General features: G+C 39.0%; 1 protein-coding gene across 1 annotated transcript in view; it reads left to right on the plus strand.

The window, feature by feature from the left end:
* prex2 (phosphatidylinositol-3,4,5-trisphosphate-dependent Rac exchange factor 2) overlaps positions 1-1132 on the plus strand; it is a 76050-nt gene that overhangs the window by 34788 nt on the left and 40130 nt on the right. The gene's annotated exons all lie outside the window — the stretch shown is intronic.

The raw sequence follows: 1132 nt of genomic DNA on the forward strand, positions 1-1132 counted from the left end.
GAATACAGTTAAATAACTCACAGTAATGACGCCGCCAAAACTCAGCTATCTTATCAGGATCAGAGATTCCATCAATAGTATGAGGTACAGGGGATCTACTGTTGTTAATGTATTTGACATCCTTCCAAAATGATTTCATATTGTTCGTTATGAGTTTTTTCGCCAAAGAGTCCGACCTCATCTTTTGTTCATTTTTCACAATAAACCGAATGGCATATTTATATTTCGCAGTTGCACGCTTTTTAAGCTCAAATATTGGCCCAGATCTGGGTTTACCGGCAAGAGCCCAGGAAGTTGTAACCTCCCGGGCTTCAGCCTTAAATTCGGCCATATAGGTGCTCCAACCAGGCATAGTTTTACGTTTCCCTTTATCTTTGTGAAACGGCACACTCGCGTCCAACAGCGCCCGGACAATACCAAGATACATGGAAGAGATATCTGTCTTGTGGTTAGCATCTGTACTTTTAGGATCATTACACATAACGGCCTCTCTAGGTAACGTGATATCGCGTAAACGCTTATCAGTGATATTATAATAACTGGCAAGACCCTCAGGAGAAAGAGGGGACCAGTCCAAACCTCCGTGTTTGTGATTAGACTGAGTTAAAATAGATATAATATCAAGTCTCACAGTCATCTTTACGGGAATATGATCTGAGAAGGACATGTTGTAAAGAATGTCTATATCTGCCAAAGCGGCATGTGCAATATTGGACAGTAATTTTGAATCATAATCATATTGTGATATAAACTTCAAACATATTACTATCCCCTAATTCACATATTTTGTTTTAAATCACGCCGTTTGAGCATATTGAAAACACATCTGAAAGAAAAAGAAGGAAGTGGCTGCTGTTGGAATAGGATGGTAACAGCTGTGCGACAGAATAAGGAAACAAATATAACAAAGCATTTTTTTTGCCGTCAGACATGAGACTCCAAAAGGAAACGGAGACAGAAAAGCAGAATTGATTTGACAGCTTGAGCTTTATTGACTTTGATAGGAAGCTTTGAGGCTGACAGATTGCTAATCCTATCCAGGTTCTAAACAAACAAACAAAAAATTCAAAAGTACAGTATATCGCAACCATGACAGGATCATGCATGTGTGTGTGTGATGTAAACCATATGA

Source organism: Monopterus albus, unplaced genomic scaffold (assembly GCF_001952655.1).
Source record: "Monopterus albus unplaced genomic scaffold, M_albus_1.0 scaffold44.1, whole genome shotgun sequence".
NCBI lineage: Eukaryota > Metazoa > Chordata > Actinopteri > Synbranchiformes > Synbranchidae > Monopterus > Monopterus albus.